At 42.9% G+C, this 20117-nt stretch overlaps 1 protein-coding gene across 5 annotated transcripts in view; it reads right to left on the minus strand.

Moving 5' to 3' along the window:
• Positions 1-20117, minus strand: part of bmpr1ba (bone morphogenetic protein receptor type 1Ba) — a 584628-nt gene that overhangs the window by 324422 nt on the left and 240089 nt on the right. The gene's annotated exons all lie outside the window — the stretch shown is intronic.

Here is a 20117-nt window from a genome sequence, read left to right on the forward strand (position 1 = left end):
CACAATCTGTAGGAGCAAATTATTGCGGATGCTGGAATCTGTACTGAAAACAACAAATGCTGGAGATCATAGTGGGGCAAGCAGCATCCATGGACAGACAGCAAGCTAACGGTTTGAGTCTAGATGACTCTGAGAGAGCTTGCTCTCTCCCCACAAATGGTGCCTGATCCGCGGCAATTTCCAGATAGAGTCATAGAGTCATAGAGATGTATAGCATGGAAACAGACCCTTCGGTCCAACCCGTCCATGCCGACCAGATATCCCAACCCAATCTAGTCCCACCTGCCAGTACCTGTCCCATATCCCTCCAAACCCTTCCTGTTGATATACCCATCCAAATGCCTCTTAAATGTTGCAATTGTACCAGCCTCCACCACATCCTCTGGCAGCTCATTCCATACACAAACCACCCTCTGTGTGAAAAAGTTGCCCCTTAGGTCTCTTTTGTATCTTTTCCCTCTCACCCTTTAGTTCTGGACTCCCCAATCCCAGGGAAAAGACTTTACCTACTTACCCTATCCATGCCCCACATAATTTTGTAAACCTCTATAAGCTCACCCCTCAGCCTCCGACGCTCCAGGGAATACAACCCTAGTCTGCTCAGCCTCTCCCTATAGCTCAAATCCTCCAACCCTGGCAACATCCTTGTAAATCTTTTCTGAACCCTTTCAAGTTTCACAACATCTTTCCGATAGGAAGGAGACCAGAATTGTACGCAATATTCCAACAGTGGCCTGACCAATGTCTTGTACAGCCGTAACATTACCTCCTAATTCCAGTACTCAATACTCTGACCAATAAATGAAAGTATACCAAATGCCTTCTTCATTATCCTATCAACCTGTGACTCCACTTTCAAGGAGCTAGGAACCTGCACTCCAAGGTCTCTTTATTCCCTAGGACCTTACCATTAAGTGTATAAGTCCTGCTAAGATTTGCTTTCCCAAAATGCAGCACCTCGCATTTATCTGAATTAAACTCCATCTGCCACTTCTCAGCCCATTGGCCCATCTGGTCAAGATCCTGTTGTAATCTGAGGTAACCCTCTTCGCTGTCCACTACACCTCCAATTTTGGTGTCATCTGCAAACTTACTAACTGTACCTCTTATGCTGACATCCAAATCATTTATGTAAATGACAAAAAGTAGAGGACCCAGCACCAATCTTTGTGGCACTCCACTGGTCACAGGCCTCCAGACTGAAAAACAACCCTCCACCACCACCGTCTGTCTTCTACCTTTGAGCCAGTTCTGTATCAAAATGGCTAGTTCTCCCTGTATTCCATGAGATCTAACCTTGCTAATCAGTCTCCCATGGGGAACCTTGTCGAACGCCTTACTGAAGTCGATATAGATCACATCTATCGCTCTGCCCTCATCAATCCTCTTTGTTACTTCTTAAAAAACTCAATCAAGTTTGTGAGACATGATTTCCCAAGCACAAAGCCATGTTGACTCGCCCTAATCAGTCCTTGCCTTTCCAAATACATGTACATCCCGTCCCTCAGGATTCCCTCCAACAACTTGCCCACCACCGAGGTCAGGCTCACTGGTCTATAGTTCCCTGGCTTGTCCTTACTATCCGTCTTAAATAGTGGCACCATGTTTGCCAACCTCCAGTCTTCCGGCACCTCACCTGTGACTATCGATGATACAAATATCTCAACAAGAGGCCCAGCAATCACTTCTCTAGCTTCCCACAGAATTCTCGAGTACATCTGATCAGGTCCTGGGGATTTATTCACCTTTACCGGTTTCAAGACATGCAGCACTTCCTCCTCTGTAATCTGGACATTTTGCAAGATGTCATCATCTATTTCCCTACAGTCTATATCTTCCATATCCTTTTCCACAGTAAATACTGATGCAAAATACTCATTTAGTATCTCCCTCATTTTTTGAGGCTCCACACAAAGGCCGCCTTGCTGATCTTTGAGGGGCCCTGTTCTCTCCCTCGTTACCCTTTTGTCCTTAACGTTTTTGTAAAAACCCTTGCACTTGTGGGACAACAGCAATGCTGAAGAAGCTCAGCGTGGAGAACCAGGTCTCCCATTGTAAACCACAAAATCCTCAATGATTAAGATTCTCCTTCAAAACAACAATGTCTTTGGCCAAATTTCTGGTCATCTGAGACACGAACCTGCATGTAAAACTTCCCCAGAAAGTTAGGACAGATGAAGGGGCTTTTCTCTTTAGCAAAGGTCAAATTGAGGACTGGCTTGATTGAGGTCTTTAAAATTATAATAGGATTTGATAAAGTAAACATTCGCAGAGGTTCCTAAATTACAGGCCGTGAATATAGTCACTGATACATCCAATTGGAAATTCAGAAGAAACCGAACAACAGGGGAAAGCAATAGCCCATTGGTAATGTCACTGGTCTCACATTCAAGAGTCCCAGGCTGATGAACAAAGAACAGAAGAGATGTGCAGCACAGGAACAGGCCCTTTTGCTAATCATCATACCCTAACTAAACTAAAAAACACACCCTGTGCCCTTATTTAGTCCATACCCATCTATTCCCTCCCTATTCATTTAACCATTCACATGCCTCTTAAATGACACCGAAAGAAGGGCTTATGCTTGAAACGTCGATTCTCCTGCTCCTTGGATGCTGCCTGAGTTGCTGCGCTTTTCCAGCAACACATTTTTCAGCTCTTAAATGACACCAACACGCCTGCTTTCACCACCCCTTCTGGCCGTGCCTCCCTCGTACATCTCCCTTAAACTTTCTCCCTCTAACCTTGAACTTGTGCCCACTTGTAATTGAAACTTCAACCCTAGGAAAAAGCCTCTGGCTATCCACCCTATCTATGCCTCTCATCGTTTTGTAGACCTCTATTTGGTCTCCTCTGAGCTGCAGTCTTTCCAGTGAAAACAATCCAAGTCTTTTTAACCTTTCCTCATCGCCAATGCCCTCGAGCCTGGCAACATCCTGGTGAACCTTCTCTGCACACTCTCCAAAGCTTCCATGTTCTTCTGGTAGTGTGGCAACCAAAAACTGCACATAATACTCCAAATGTGGCCTAACAAGGGTTTTATATAGCTGCAACATTGTTTGCCATCTATTGTACTCCAAATCCCGGCGACCGAAGGCAAGCATGTTCTGGGAACATGGATTTAAGTTGCATTGGAGAAGCTGGTGGAATTTAGGTACAGTAATTAAACTAGAACTGAAAGCTAGTCTCTGTAATGGTGACCATGAAACTATCGTCATAAAATCTATCTGGTTCACTAATTTCTTTATATGAAGCAAGTCTGCTTCCTTACCTCATTGAACCCAACTGTACTCCAAAGTGACCTAGCAAGCCAGTCAGTACAAGGTAATTCAGTTAAAAATGTCACAACACCAGGTTATAGTCCAACGAGTTTATTTGGAAGCACTAGCTTTTGGAGTGCTGCTCCTTCAGCAGGTAGTTGACTATAACCTGGTGTTGTGTGATCTTTAACTTTGTCCAGTCCAGTCCAACACCAGCTCCTCCACATCAGGGTAATTCAGAACAGTCACAAAATTCAGACCTTGTTGGCAACACCCACATTTCAGCAAAGAAATCAAAACAAGAGGCTAGTGGAAACAATAATTATAACCTGCACCCACAAAGGTTAGCTTAGTGAAACAACAGAGGTGCATTTAGGGGGAAACTAGATAAATGTATGAGGGAGATATTAGGTTCAGAAAGTTGGATTGAACAGATGAGACTAAGAGCTTTTGGTTACAGGAGATTATTAAATTATTCTTCTTGTTTTTTATGGTTATTTAACATTTGAAATCAGTTTAGAATAGCTTTAAATCCCACACAAGAATTATTTAGCAGTGTTTTTTAAAGAAGATAATTTTGCTGCTAAAAGTTTGATATTGCTCATACAAAGATAGCAAAGTTGGTGTGAGGGCATTAACTATCCCCAATGTTCACCCCTAATCCACAAAGAGGAAGAGGGGATTGAAGGCACAACACTTCACATTATTCAACTTCAGATCCTATTTATGCAACACATAATGTGTTGCATAATGTGTGAAAATGGTGCATGTGCAGATTAAGAGCGTTTAGTTACAGGAGATCATTAAGTTATTCTTTTTTTTTAATGGTTATTTAACATTTGAAATCAGTCTGTAATAGTTTGAAGCACATTATGTTATTTCTAATAAGCATGGTAATTTTGCTGCTAACATTTTGAAATGACTCATGCAAACACAGCAAAGTTGATGCGAAAGCATTAAATATCCACAAATGTTGAACCCATCATGATATTAGCATTTTCATCTCTAATCCAATGAGGAAGAGAGCCATGAAAGCACCAGGTTTCTTTCGTTCAATTCAACTCCTCATGCTATTTATGTTCCCAATACTGTCTGTGTGGAGAGGATGCCAGCGCAGAAAGGATAACAGTGAGGAGCAAAGGATGAGACAGGAATCTCATCAAATGCATCAAGCCATTAGCCTCTGAAGTGAAAAAGAAATGTGTTGAAGATTGGAACTAACTGTTGTAAAAAAAAAATTTAACAAGCGTATTTGTTCCATGTTTCTAAAATTGATGCAGATTTGTACGTGATGAACTAAACATCTGACACAACATCTCAGCTGCCACACTGAGACGCCCTTTGCACTTCTGAAAAAAAAGGTTATGTTGCAGGGAGGTGGAGGTTTTCGGTCACCATTCTAAAAGGTGACGTTTTAAAAATTATTAAAATAAATTGTTGACTTATTGAAAAACCTCATTGGGGTGCTATGCTTGAAATCAAGCCGACAATCCCCAGACTGATCACAAATGTGAAAAGATTTAGTCAAAGTATCAACAGGCTCAATTTACCCAACTGATGAACGCACAGTAAGAGAAAACATTCACTAGGTTTCTGTACATAAAAAGAAAATATCTATTAGAAACAAATTGTCTTGGACCAATAGCAATTAGGAAAAATAAATTGGAAACTTATAACTACAACATAAACTCTGTTCCTTCTTAAACTCCCCCTTCACAAAGAGTCCAGCACACAAAGACATGGATATGAAAGGTGGAAAGTGAAAGAGATCAATCAGGGATACACACCAATCTGGATCACGGGATTCAATGACAATTTTTCTTTCTATTTCTTCCAATTGATTTTGATTCTTCATTGTGGATGTCTGATGCTCTTTCTCATTCACTGATTGAGAATTCAATTCTTCACTGTCTTTGTTCAATAGGGATTTGCAGAGAAATATTAGACAGCCAGCTAATACAGGAGACTTTCCAGCCCTTACACACACCAGAGAGGTACACAGAGAGATGTTTTGCTGTTTTCTCTTTTCAGACAGGGTGGTTCTCCCCTGTACCAGCTCTACACGCAAGCTATGGTCACCTGGTCAGGAGTCAACCATAGAAATATAGAAGATAGGAGCAGGAGGGGGCTATTCAGCTCTTCGAGCCTGATTCGGCATTCATCGTGATCTTCGTTGATTGTCCAACTTAGTAGCCTGATCCTGCTTTCTCCGCATAACGTTTGATCCCATTCAGCCCAAGTGTTATATCTAGGTGCCTCTTGAATACATTCAGTGGTTTGGCATCAACTCCTTCCTGTGGTAATGAATCCCACAGGCTCACCACTCTCTGGGTGAAGAAATGTCTCCTCATCTCCGTCCTAAATGGTCCACCCCGAATCCTCAGACTGTGACCCCTAGTCTGGACGCATCCACCATCGGGAACTTCCTCCCTGTATCTGCACTGTCTAGTCCTGTTAGAATTTTATAAGTCTCTATGAGGTCTCCCCTCATTCGTCTGAACTCCAGCGAAAACACTCCTAACCTTGTTGATCTCTCCTCCTACGTCATTCCCGCCATCCCCGGAATCAGCCTGGTAAACCTTCGCTGCTCTCCCTCAAGAGCAAGATCATCCTTCCTCAGGAAAGGAGACAACACTGCACACTATATTCTAGCTGTGGCCTTACCAAGTCCCTGTATAACTGCAACAACACATCCCTGCTCCTGTACTCTAAACCTCTCACAGTGAAGGCCACATACCATTTGCCTTCTTTACCACCTGCTGCACCTGTATACCAATCTTCAGCGCCTGGTGCACAAGGATACCCAGATTCAGCTGCACACTCTCCTCCCCCAATTTACTGCCATACAGGTAGTAATCTGCTGCCTTGTTTTTGTTTCCAAAGTGAATAATCTTGCATTTATCCAAATTATACTGCATCTGCCACTGATTTGCCCACTCACCCAACCTGTCCAGAACATGTTGAAACATCTCTGCATTCTTGTCACAGTTCACCCTCCCACCTAACTTGGTATTGTCTGTAAACTTTGAGATGTTACATTTTGTTCCCACTTCCAAATCATTAATATATATTGTGAATAGCTGGGGTCCTAGCACCAATCCCTTAGGCACCCCACTAGTTACTGCCTGCCAATGTGAAAATGATCCCATTAATTCCTACTTTTTGTTTTCTCTCTGCTAACCAGTGTTCTATCCCTCTCAGTAACCTCACAAGATCCTATGCATTTTAATTTTGCATAATAATCTCTCATTCAGGTCTTTGTTAAATGCTTTCTGAAAGCCCAAATATACCACATCTACTGGCTCCCCCTTGTAAACTCTGCTAGTTACATCTTCAGATGATGTTGACCAGCAGTTTTCCCTTAGTTCAGATCCCATCAGCTCCATGGTGTCTACTTCTGCCCTCACTCTTCCAGGCAAAAGCAACATTGAGTTGTATACACAGGGCACTGTAGAAAACATGATTTTAAAAACTGCAGCCATCTCCTTCTACATGCTCCTTGGTTTAAAGCAGTACTTTGCTCTTTTAGTTCACAGTTCAAAAACTAAGGAAACAAAAAGATGTGGTCTTTATACTGCTAAAAAAAACAGAGAATTTAGCATGTAAAGTTGATGATCTAGCCTTCCAAGTTCAGAGCTGTTGAATTCCAATGAAGAAATTATTGTGACATTTACAGTGATTAATTCTGATGTTGCAAAAATTCTATTCGCTCATTAGAAAACTCAACTTTGCAGGGCTGGATGTTAGCTGGACTAGAATGCCTTCTGTTAGTACACTCAAAAATGTGACAGTCCCACACTGAATACCAATGGGTTAATTACTGCAGGAAATTGTTCACTTTTGCAAGAGTTGATTTTGGTCTGGTGCAGAACGGGGATGCAGGAGGAAGCTGTAAGATATCGATTGGCAGTACAGCAGGGCTAGCTGGGAGCGGATTGTTTACTACTGCAGTTTAAATTAGAAGTTCTAACCTCAGTGAATTGCCAATCCTCCAGGACTGTCCCAGAGAGTCTCGGAATTAAAGACTAACTGCCCGGAAACGTTTGCAACAACGCCCATATAAAGAAACCATAGAGACCATTGAAGAGTTTTATTTTTCATTTTCTTTGAACTCATCATCCATTTATTTGTCAAAAAAGGAATGGATTTTGATGGGAGGAAAAGCAATTTGACAGGACATGGGGGAGGGAAGACAAACCACCAAGAATACGTCCAACCAGAGTTGGAAACCTTATAATTGCTCATAACAAGAAACCTAACTGGACAGCTCACAGCTGTGTTTAGCTTCCATTGTAGCCATTGTGGAAAGTTCAGTATGGTTCACATGTGCATTGGCACTACTTGCTAGAGCGCAGGGTAAACACAGATGAGAAAAGGACATGAATGCTTCTCCTTGTGCCACAGTGTCAAAGTCTGGATATGTACTTGAAGTGTGGTCTGACCAAAGCACTGCAGAATTTCAGCACCACATCGGACATGCTGAAAATATCCATTCTGATGTAGGCCTCCCAATGAAACTGCTCTGGGGTCCTAACCGAGAAGTTGTAACATTGCAAACTTATCTTTTTCTTACTTTCAAATGAATGTTGCTGTATTTGGGCCTTGATTGCAAATGAGCCATGTTCTCGACAAATGATGGAACAGGTTGGAGGAAATGAATGGTCTCCTCCTGATCCTGTCTTCCCTCCTGTTTTCAGAATTAATAAGTTTTCTACTTCTAATTTGCTTTCATCCCTTTCACTTGAGCTCAAAGTAAGTTAATATAATCGTGTATTTTTAAAATAACATAATATGAAGAAACCCTCAACATACAATAGACATAAAATAAAACGAATTACAAAATTCAGAGGGTGATGAGGAAGTGAAACCTAATACCAAAAGGAGTGGTTGAGGGGAGTAATACCCACGCAGCTTCCTGACCCACAGATCACAGTCAGTGAAGACAGACACCAGCACCTCCTCCACGTTAAGCCTCAACACCTCCACCCAGCAAGGATGCATTCTCAGCCCCTACTGTACTCCCTGTACACTCACGACTGTGTAGCCAAATTCCATACAAATGCCATCTCCAAGTTTGCTGATGACACCACCCACCATTGTTGGCTGGATATCAAACAATGATGAGTCAGAGTACTGAAAGGAGATAGAGTGCTTGGTGTCATGGTGCAAAGATAACAAACTCTCTCTCCATGTTGGCAAAACTGAAGAACTTATCATTGACTTCAAGAAGAAAGACGAGGACATGCCCCTATCTACATCAACAGAACTGAGGTGGAGGGGATGAACACAAGTTCCTCAGAGTGACGATAACCAACAATCTGTCCAGGTTCTCCGACGTAGATGTGACGGTCAAGAAGGTGTAACAACACCTCTTCTTCCCCAGGAAGCTTTGGAAACTCGGCATGTCCATAAGCGTCCTCACCAACTTCCACAGATGCACCATTGAAAGCATACTGTCCCAGTGCATCATGGCTTGGAATGGCAACTGCTCTGCCCTGGATGGTAAGAAACCACAGAGTTGTGAACACAGCCTAGATCATTATGCAAGCCAACCTCTCAACTATGAACACCATCTACATTTTCGGGCCAGCTTTAGCTTATTGCATCCATAAGTGTTAGCGAGTTGAGAAGATTTGTAGCTCAGGTTGAGGTTCTGGATATAGGTTTGCTCGCTGAGCTGGAAGCAATCATCCCAACATCCACAAACGAAGCTGCATCAGATCACGATTTCAATGAGCCACCACACACTGCAGCACAGAGGAACTACTCAGACCCCTTGGCATCATGGTAGCCCACAAACCCACCAACACACTAAAACAGCAGCGAATGAACTTGAAAGATCCTATACAGACAACAAGCAAAACTAATGTCATTTACAAAATACCGTGCAAGAACAATAATACAAACATTACATTGGACAAACAGGCAGAAAGCTAGCCACCAGGATAAATGAACATCAATTAGCCACAAAGCGACATGACCCTCTCTCACTAGTATCCTTACATACAGATAAGGAAGGACACCATTTCGACTGGGACAACACATCCATCCTAGCACAAGCCAAACAGAGATACGCACAAGAATTCCTAGAAGCATGGCATTCCAACTGGAACTCCATCAACAAACACAATGACTTGGATTCCATTTACCACTCCCTGAGAAAAATGACAAGAAATGACATAATCATAGGAAATGGCATCACCACCTGAAATGACATCACCAACCCAAGGAAACACAAACATATAAATAGAAAGCAGGAAACTCCAGCAGTGCGTCATCCAGAGGCTCATTAAAGATGTCACCTGGTATGCTGATGAAATGACGGAAAATGAACCTTCCAGCTCAGTGAGCAAACCTACATCCACATCCTCCATCTATACTTCTCGTTGCCATGGAAAGGCTGCCAACGTCATCAAAGATTCCTCCCTGAACATACACACCAACAGGTTCAGGACCAGCTTCTTCCCTACAGTTATTAGACTGCTGAATGGATGTCCCTAATTTCAAATCTAATGTTGACCTTGCTTTTGCGCACCTCCTGTGTAGCGTAACCTGAATGCTTTGCTCTGTCTAAACACTATGATCTGTATGTCCTTGTTTGTTATGATCTGAATCTACTGCTCCCAAAACAAAACTTATCACTGCACTTAGATACATGTGACAACAATAAATCAAAAAAATCAAATCAAATCAAATCAAACCGAACAAGAATGGGGAAGGGCTGGGGTGAAGAGCTTGTTCCCAAGTTGTGCATTTGATGTAATTCCACGTAATAATGATACACTGGGCACTGATTTCTTCAATGGGGCAGGGGAGAGGGTGGGACTTTCTGCAAGCAGCCTGACCTCTCCCCGCCCGTTCTGTTACCTTGTCTTTATACTTTCAGGGGATTTGGTTACCTTTGGCTTGCCAAATATATGCTGAACACCCCTAATTGGCCCTGAACTGAGTGGGCCGATCAGCCATCTCTGAGGACTGTTAAGAATCGACCTCATTGCAGCAGGCCTGCCGTCACATGTAGGCCAGATCAGGGAAGGATGGCAGATCACAGTTGTCATGGTCACCATTACTGAGTCTAGCTTTCAATTTAAATTCCACCAGCTGCCATGGTGGAATATGAACCCATGCCCTTAAGGCATGAACCTAGATCTCATTATCATCATGCCACCGCCTCTCCGAGAGTTAATGCTGCCCAGTTATTACTGGTAATAAAAAATTTAGCCAAACCTGTGAAGCTGCACGTGAGTGCAAGTGGAAATCTGGAACTCCCTCCAAATGCTGCAGGTGCTGGGGATACTTAGAGTTTTCAAGGTCAAGTTTACTCAGCAAAGGCATTGCAGTATTCAAAGACAAACTCCACCTCCATCTTATTGTATGTCTCTGCTCCTGCCTCCACTTTGCTGCTATCCAACTATGCTGCTATGAAACCGACATCCAACTTGAAAGTTGAAAGGGTTCAGAAAGTTGCACCTTCTGTGTAAACCTACTCTCATCAAAAATTGAGCAAGCTGTGTCATAGAGTCATAGAGATGTACAGCATAGAAACAGACCCTTCAGTCCAACCCATTCATGCCAACCAGATATCCCAACCTAATCTAGTCCCATCTGCCAGCACCCGGCCCATATCCCTCCAAACCCTTCCTGTTCATATACCCATCCAAATGCCTCTTAAATGTTGTAATTGTACCAGCCTCCACCACATCCTCTGGCAGCTCATTCCATACATGTACCACCCTCTGTGTGAAAATGTTGCCCTGTAGGTGTCTTTTATATCTTTCCCCACTCACCCTAAATATATGCCCTCTAGTTCTGGACTACCCCCCTCCCACCCCAGGGAAAACACAATGTCTATTTACCCTATCCATGCCCCTTATGATTGTATAAACCTCTATAAGGTCACCCCTCAGCCTCCGATGCTCCAGGGAAATCAGCTCTAGCCTATGCGACTTCTCCTTATAGTTCAAATCCTCCAACCCTGGCAACATCCTTGTAAATCTTTTCTGAACCCTTTCAACTTTCACAACGTCTTTCCGATAGGAAGGAGACCAGAAATGCATGCAATATTCCAAAAGTGGCCTAACCAATGTCCTGTACAGATGTAACATGACCTCCCAACCCCTGTACTCAATACTCTGACCAATAAAGGAAAGCATACCAAACGCCTTCTTCACTATCCTATCTGCCTGTGACTCCACTTTCAAGGAGCTATGAACCTGCACTCCAAGGTCTCTTTGTTCAGTAACACTCCCTAGGACCTTACCATTAAGTGTATAAGTCCTGCTAAGATATGCTTTCCCAAAAATGCAGCACCTCGCATTTATCTGAATTAAACTCCATCTGCCATTCCTCAGTCCATTGGCTCATCTGGTCAAGATCCCACTGTAATCTGAGGTAACATTCTTCACTGTCCACTACACCTTCCAATTTTGGTGTCATCTGCAAACTTACTAACTGTATCTCTTATGCTCACATCCAAATCATTTATGTAAATGACAAAAATAGGGGACCCAGCACCAATCCTTGTGGCACTCCACTGGTCACAGGCCTCCAGTCTGAAAAACAACCCTCCATCACCACCCTCTGTCTTCTACCTTTGAGTCTTAACTTGCATTAATTCATTCATTGGCCTTTGTTGTCATTGACCTGTGATGGCTCCCAGTCCACCAAAACCTCAACTGTAGAATTCCAATTGTGTCTAAATCTCTCTATGGCCTCACATCATCCCTAACTGTGTTGGTTCCTCTAGCCCAAGAACCTTGCAAGGACAGTGTTCTCCTCTGAGTACATCTCTCAAGTTACATCTTTCCACTGTTGGCAAAACGCAGCAGATTCAGGAAACCTGAAACAAAAGCAGAAAATTCCAGAAAATTTTCAGCAGGTCTGGCAATGTAAGGGGAAGAACAGAGTAAACATTTCAAAGAATAATCAATTTGGACTTGAAATGTTAACTCTGTTTCTCCTCCCCATTTTATTGCTGTGGTCCATTATATTTTGTTTTTATTTCTACTTTTCTACCTCTCTCTCTGGTCATTTAGGGATTTTCCTAAAGCCTATCACACTGACCAAACCTGTACACACCTGCCCGAATATTTCCCTCTTTGGCTCCATTCCTTATTGTGAAGTAACGTGGAACTTTTTTTTCTGCACTAAAAGCGCTATATAAACACCAGCTGTTGTTGGCTTGCCATTTGACTCATTCCAAAAATCGCAGACTGCTTACCCAAATTTATATCTGATCACTCCAAAAGGCTCAAGTGCCAAAAGAAAATGTTACTCTTGAGCATTCAAAGAATCGGAGACTATGCAAATCCTTTCATTTAGATCTTCATCTCTACTCTCTCTGTTCTCAATTAGATCTGCACTGGCAAAACAGAAAAATAATCAGTGGTTAGCACTGCTGCCTCACAGCACTAAGGACCAAGCTTTGATTCCACCCTCGGGCGACTGACTGTGTGGAGTTTGCACATTCTGTCTACGTCTGTGTGGGTTTTCTCCGGGTGATCCAGTTTCCTCCCACAGTCCAATAATATGCAGGTTAGGTGGATTGGCCGTGCTAAATTGCCCTTGGTGTCCAGGGATGTGTAGGATTAGACATGGAAAATGTAGTATTACAGGGATGGGGTAGGAGGGGTTGGGTCTGGGAGGGATGCTCTTCGGAGAGTTGGTGTGGATTTGATGGGCTGAATGGCCTGCTTCTACACTGTAGGGATTCCATAAATTTGTGGAACATTTTAACAAGGTTACTGTAGTGGTTGTAACAAGATCAGCCAAGTGAATGTTACTGAAAATGAGATCCCTGATTGGGGCTGTTGATCTGGCCCAATCAGGGAGTCCTGGCTAATAGATATAAACAGGAGTGTCAGACATCCTGCTCACTCTGAGAGCTGGCTCTGAGGGAGCTGGATCAAGGGCTCTCCCTGTGTAAATAAAGGGTGACTTGGTGATGGGATACCAGCCTCTGTGGGGTTATTTCAGTCACATCTCCCAAAGCAGCAGTGTGCTGAAACATTTGGGCAACTGGTGAGATCATTAAGCTGATTTAATTCAGGCAAACTCTGGCTCACTTGCACAAACAGCTGAGTAGCTAACTCAAACATTACCAGCTCCCATTACAGACAAGGGGAACAGAGCGAAAGCAGACCTCTGTCCTATTGTTATTCCAAAAGTTCAGAAAGATCCTATTGGCCCAGTGGGTCTGTACCAGTTATTATACTCCACAATGGACATCAACTCATCCCTGCACCCATCCCTACAGCTTCATGAAAACCCATCAAGGTAACTTTTCATTTCTTTTTCCTAATGCGCCTATCCGCCATCCCTTAAATGTTTCGCTGCCTTTCATATACCACGGTCATTTTGCACCACAAGATAAATTGCAGGGTTCACAGAGTCAAGAGGACAACCACTGCTGTAGTTCAGTGGAGTGTGCCAAAAACTCTGCTAATGCTGGAATCCAAGGTAGACAGGCAGGAGGCTGGAAGAACACAGGAGGCACAAGGAGGTGGAAAAGTTAGGTTTCAGGTGTAACCTTTCTTCAGGAGTGGTGGTAGGTGTGGGGGGAGCTGCAGATAAAGGGGTTGGTGGAGTTACCTGGTGTGTGGTCAAAGAGCTGGAGGGCTGAGGAGGTCACGGCGCTGTGGTAGTGAGAAAGGGATCCCTGAGTGCACGTCTGAAGGAGACAGAGAACTTCTTCAAAGTGGGCATCCTTTCAAGAGACATTGCAGTGGTACAAACTTAGTTAGAAACAGTGGTTCAGTGGAATGCCTGAGAGCGGTGCCCTCTCCTAAACAGCCATGGAGAGTATCAAAGTCGCAATCGCTTCAAATCAGCCGCTCCAGGCAGCACGTGCCAAGTGAATGTGTGACACCAGATTCCCAAAGCCAGTGAACACTAACAGCTAGAACCTCCTATGGAACGGCAGAAATGACCTCAATGCATCCCTTAAGGTGGCCATCATCCCACCCAAATGAGGGAGGGCGAATCAAGAAGACTCCAAGCTCAGCAAGTGAGTCCAACAGCACTACACAGAAGCAGAGTGAGAAAGAGCTCATAAACCTCCACAGTCCCATCTCCTCAACAAGTACCACCTGCCTCGCATGAGGCAGAGCCTAGAGGCAGCACTCAGCTTCCTGACCATCTCAGCACCCAGCAAAGCAAGCCATTCTCAATCCCGAGGAAGTGCATAAGAAGGAAGTGTTTTACCATGTCCCATCTCTGAAGATGGTGGGTTCAAGTCCTGCTGCAAAGACTCACGGACAAACTCTAGCCTTTCCCTGCAGTGCAGAGCTGCCAGAGTGCTATTGAGTCAGGCGAGTCAGAGTTTTAGATGAAAGCATGCCAGCAGTCTCAGGTGGATGCGAAAAACTCATGGCCCTCTTTCAAAAGAAAAGACAGGGGCGTTACCCTTGTTTCCGAGCCAATGTCATTCCCCGAACCAACAGATGCTCGCATCATTACCTCTTAACTGCTCACTGAAATCCACTGTATGCAAATTGGTGCCTACATTTCCTGCATTTTAATGGTGACTCCAATTTAAAGCTACGTAATCAGTCATGAAGTGCTTCAAAAGGTGTGAGACTTCTATAAGTCAATGCATTGTGTTAACTTTGAGAGCTTTTGGTTTTCCATTTTATTTAGCATTTCAATACAAATGTCAAATCTAGAATTGAAAAGCAATAAAGAAATTCCATATTTGGAAGCTACCTGAAATGCCACCCTGGATTTGTTTGTTCAAACCAGAGCTATCACCATGTTTAAATACTGAGCAAGAAATGTTTACTGATGCTCTGTATAAAGTAGCAGGGAAAGCCACAGAGTAAACCCTATGCAAATATGGTTTGAGAATTTACAGAGTGAGTCAGTATACAAATGCCAGGCTGTTTCCATTCTGATTGATGCACAGTGATGACGAGGTGTGAACACAGGAGATAGAGGCAGTTTTTACCTTTTCCTTCAATAGATGTTGAGTTCTCTTCACGAGAAAGTTAAAGTCCTGAAAGCAACACCTTGTTCAAAGTTTGATTGTCAATTGTGATGAGCCAGTTGCAGTGGTAAACTGATGAGGACTGGACTAGTAAAGGAATGATAATCAAGCAGAATTCTTGCCTTTGCTCACAGGTAGGTAGGTATACAGCCACCATGTTGTGATTTTATGCTTATGTTTAATGCTGATATTCTCCCTCATAAGAAACTAAGATGTGGGTAACATGGTACTGAAGATTCCAAAAGATATTACTAAACAACAGTCACTCGGCTGGAAACACTAACTCTGCTTTCTCTCCACAGATGCTGCCAGACCTGTTGAGTTTCTCTAGCAATTTCTGCTTCAGCTAATGGTTACTGCTTACAATTATGACATTCACCCGTATAAAGACGGTATCATTTCATTTTCAATATTTTTGATTGAGTAAAATAGAGTCATAGAGATGTACAGCAGGGAAACAAATCCTTTGTTCCAACCTGTCCATGCCAATCAGGTATCCTAAATTAACCCAGTCCCATTTGCCAGCATTTGGCCGATATTCCTCTAAACCCATCCTATTCATATATTCATCCAGATGCCTTCTAAATGTCGTAATTGTAACAGCCTCCACCACTTCCTCTGGGGGCTCATTCCATACACACACCTTTTTTTTAAATTCCCTACAGTGTGGAAACAGACCCTTTGGCCCAACCAGTCCACACCGACCCTCTGAAGAGTAACCCACCCAGACCCATTGCCCTCTGACTAATGCACCTAACACTACGGGCAATTTAGCATGGCCAATCCACCTAACCTGCACATCTTTGGACAGTGGGAGGAAACCAGAGCACTTGGAGGAAACCCACGCAGATACAGGGAGAATGTGCAAACTCCACACAGACAGTCGCCCGAGGCTGGAATCAAACCTGGGTCCCTGGTGCTGTGAGGCAGCAGTGCTAACCACTGAGCCACCATGCCGCCCCTGTGTACAAAAGTTGCCACTTAGATCCTACTTTGAAACCAGTGTTCCAGGTGAATTGGCCATGCTAAATTGCCCATAATGTTAGATGCATTAGTGAGACGGTAATAGGTCTGGGTGGGTTACTCGTTGGAGGATCGGTGTGGGCTTGTTGGGCCAAATAGCCTGTTTCCATACTGTAGGGAATCTAATCTAAACCTTTCCCCTCTCACCTTAAACCTATGCCCTCTAGACTTGCCCACCCCTGAGAAAAAAAACCTTGTCTATTTACTCTATCCTTGCCCCTCAAATGAAAATAAAATACTGCTTTCGGAAAAAATAACAAAGATTGTGGAAAGAATTGCAACACTTTGCAAAACAAGTGACCGAAACTTTATGAAGAGTCACTAGATTCAAAACTCTGCTTTCTCTCCCAGAGATACTGCCAGACCTGCTGAGTTTCTCCAGCATTCTGTTTTGATTTCAGATCTCCAGCATCTGCAACTGTTTGTTATATTTGACTGAGACCCATTAGAATGGTCGGCGACAGTTAGCTGATTGGTGTGTGCAATGTTGACCAGTCATGGCTGTCAAAGGTCTTATTGGTTCCTTTCAGGTATGAACGACACAGGGGAGAACCTTCAAACAGCTTGAAGATCAGGCTGTGAGCTTCTCTCTCTCTCTCTCTCTCTGCGGTAAAAATACCTGAAGCATTCTCCTACCGTTTGCTGTAAGCGGTTGCCTTTAATCAGTAACTAAGCAATTTTGTAGTTGATGTGCCAATTGTTCTGTGCCTCTTGCAAAAAAGTGAAAGAACCTGAAGAAAGGAACTTGAAGGGCACAGAATCCAGACATCCCAACAAACCCAGTGAATTGGTGCTATTAAACTGTGTCATCCAGTTTTCTTTTCGTTTCCCTCTACCCAGTATTTCTTGTTCTGTCCGTATGTGACAATAGGATCTTTAAAAGAAAGGTTAGATAGGGAGGAACTGTTTCTAATGTGAAAAATTTAAAAACAAGAGGGCATAGCTTGGAAGTATTTTGCAGAAGAATCAAAGTAAAGTTAAGAAAAGAAATGTTTCCATATGATGTGGAAACATGATAGAGGCAGGTTCACTAGAGGCATTCAGTCAAGAGAGCTTTGGATCTTTATATAGAGCTGTACAGCATGGAAACAGATTCTTTGGTCCAACTTGTCCATGCTGACCAGATATCTTAAATTACTCTAGTTCCATTTGCCAGTATTTGGTCCATATCCCTCTGAACCCTTCCTATTCATACACCCCTCCAGGTGCCTTCTAAATGTTGTAATTGTACCTGCCTCCACCACTTTCTCCAGCAGTACATTCCATGCACACACCATCCTCATGAGGAACGCTGTGCAAGGGCATGGAGGAAAGGTAGGAGATTGGCACTAAGTCATAATGCAGAGCTATTGCAGACGTGATGAGCTGAATGCCCTCATCTAACCTTAACATTTACACAGTTAGAAAAATCACATCTCACCCATTGTGCCTTTCAGTGATGAATTCTAGGATTTTGACTCAGTGACAGTGAAAGAACAATGATATAGTTCCACATGAAGATGGCATGTGGCTTGGGGGAGAACTAGCAAAGCTGAATGTGCTGTCCTCAAAGTGGGAGAATGTAAGGACTGCAGATGCTGAAGAGTCAGAGTCGAAAATTGTGGAACTGGAAAGGAATAGCAGGTAAGGCAGCATCCGAGGAGGAGGACAGTCGACATTTCAGTCATAAGCCCTTCATCAGGAATTCATCATCCTGATGAAGAGTTTATGCCCAAAGTGTTGATTCTCTTGCTCCTCGGATGCTGCTTGACCTGCTATACGTTTCTAGTGCAACAATTTTCAACTCCATCCTTAAAGTAAAGAATATTAAGGGGTAATTTGATAGAGATGTACAAAATCACAAAGAATTTGAAAGGCTAGTTAGGAAGAATCTACTTTGTCAACAGGAGAGCAGAAGGCAGAATTTAATTAAGAGGTGGTGATCTAGTGGCATTGTCATTGGCCTGGCAATCAGGAGTCCAAGCTAAAGTTCTGATGTCATGGGTTCAAATCCCACAACAGCAGATGGCAAAATTTGGGGGCCCTCTCATGGTGCAGTGATGGTGTCCTTATCCCTGGACTGAAGGCCTGGGTTCAAAATCCCACCTGCTCCCACATCCTTGAACAGATTGACAGGAAAAATACATGGAATTTTAAAAAATCAGGAAAATAATTGAGCGGGGGTCAGAAGACTACTTCCGACTTCAGTGAATTGTTCTGATCTGAAAAGGTGCAGGCAGATTGAAAAGCAAATTTGGAAAGAGATTTAAATATTTGAATTTGATAAGAAGAAATCTGAAGAGTTGTTGGTGAGAGAACAGGGACTGGTTCACAGAATCAATACAAACACGGTAATCCAAATAGCTTTAAGATTCTATAAAATGCCTATACTTGGTGAACAACACATTCCTTTATACATGTGGACAACATTTTTGTCCACATGATATAGCAACATACACAGTTTATACTGGATGAAAAAAAAACTACCAACTGTCAGTGTATATTATTTAAATCTTCTCTGTATATAAGCTCTACCTGTGTGGACTTCTCAGTAGCTTGGCTTGAAGACTCTTAAACATGTTTATGAATTTCTGGGAATCTTAGACACTTGGTTAACCAAAAGAATGTACACAGGGAAAAAAATACCCCTCCGTATAAAACTGCAGTCATGTACAGGCAAAATATATTGCAGCTTTCTCTTAACGTAACCAAGCTACAAGCTGAAATAATTTTGAGAATAATGAAATTCATTAAATGAATAACATTGCTTTAATATAGTAAAGATGAGGGCTATAGGTTGTGAAAGATTAATGACACAGGTTTTGATCTTTGCAGGTAACAGAGCAGTCCACTACTACATCTGAATATGAAACAATCGATATGTTGAAGATTTTAAATGTATCTGTTCATTTTATTTTTACTCAACTGGACCATTACCATTAAATGGAATTCTTCTAATTTTCATCTGCTCTTTATAACAAAAAAGAACTGGAGTTGTGTTAAAGACAATTAAATTGAATTCCTAAATTATTTACAATATCTGTTTTCTCTCCAAATTCAGAATGTTCAGTTTTCATTAGCAAGTTGGAGGCGAGACCATGAAAAGTACCTTGGCTCCCACTCCAGTGGAAGAAACAGAGTGAAATCGGAGAGGCCGGGCTCAATGAAACTCAATGTTGTGGCAGGATATGTTCATCCAGAATATTCAGAAGTTGGGAGTTCCTGCCACTGCACATGCAAAAGTCCACTGAGATGAATTAATAACTCATTGCCAGCCCACCCACTCACCAAACATCCTCCCAGATCCCTTCAGAGGGCCTACCCTCAAATAAGGCTTTAAATAAAGAACAAGGATTGCTCTAAATGCTCCCTGGTCTGGCTTCCCGCTGTACACCGTCTGTAAGCGGGAGTTCATCCAAGCTCCTGCTGCCCGCATCCTCACTCTAACCAGGTCCTGTTCACCAACCCCATTGTGTGCATTTGGTACTGTTGGCTCCTGGTGAAGCAAAACCCCAATTCTAACATACTCATTCTTGTTTTCAAATCCCTCCATAGCCTTTATTAACACATCACTGTGATGATCTCTTCCTTTACTCTGGTGTATTGCATGTTTTAACACCAGCAAAAGTACTTTCTTCTGTGATATGTGTGTACCCTTGTGTTTTGGATAGCAAACTTGTTAGTACCTCGTGCACGATGTGTATACAATGTTATGACTCTGCCCGGCAGTTAGCCTGCCATGGTCTGTTAGCTGCACACAAAGAAGGTTGCTGCAATGCCTGCCTCATAACTTGGAATGTGTTTCACTGTTTTAAATAAACTAACCCAGAGTTGATCAATTCCTAATGAGGGACTGATTATTAAACGGTGAT

This window comes from Chiloscyllium plagiosum, unplaced genomic scaffold, assembly GCF_037043375.1.
Source record: "Chiloscyllium plagiosum isolate Xiang-an unplaced genomic scaffold, Cpla_swu_hap1 HiC_scaffold_36, whole genome shotgun sequence".
NCBI lineage: Eukaryota > Metazoa > Chordata > Chondrichthyes > Orectolobiformes > Hemiscylliidae > Chiloscyllium > Chiloscyllium plagiosum.